We start from the raw sequence: 263 nt of genomic DNA, 5'->3' as shown, positions 1-263 counted from the left end.
AAAGAGAACCCCTTAGAGGAGAAACTATCTCGCCTTGTAAGGGAAATTGGATATTGGGATTTTTCCAAACACTAATTAGTAGCGCGTACTTTTTGGCAGCATAAGTAACAGAGGAAAAGATCTAGCGAAGTGACCAGTCGAGACCAAACGAATTCAGACACGGTTTAACCCTTGTCTTGGGAGTTCTAAAAATATCCATTCTCTCTCCCTATCCGTTACTGCATCTCACTTTCATCCCTTCCCTCTTGGCTCTCGTACTGTTT

Source organism: Penaeus monodon, chromosome 28 (assembly GCF_015228065.2).
Source record: "Penaeus monodon isolate SGIC_2016 chromosome 28, NSTDA_Pmon_1, whole genome shotgun sequence".
Classification (NCBI taxonomy): Eukaryota; Metazoa; Arthropoda; class Malacostraca; order Decapoda; family Penaeidae; genus Penaeus; species Penaeus monodon.
The sequence above is the reverse complement of the archived record's forward strand: the minus strand, read 5'-3'. Positions refer to the sequence as shown.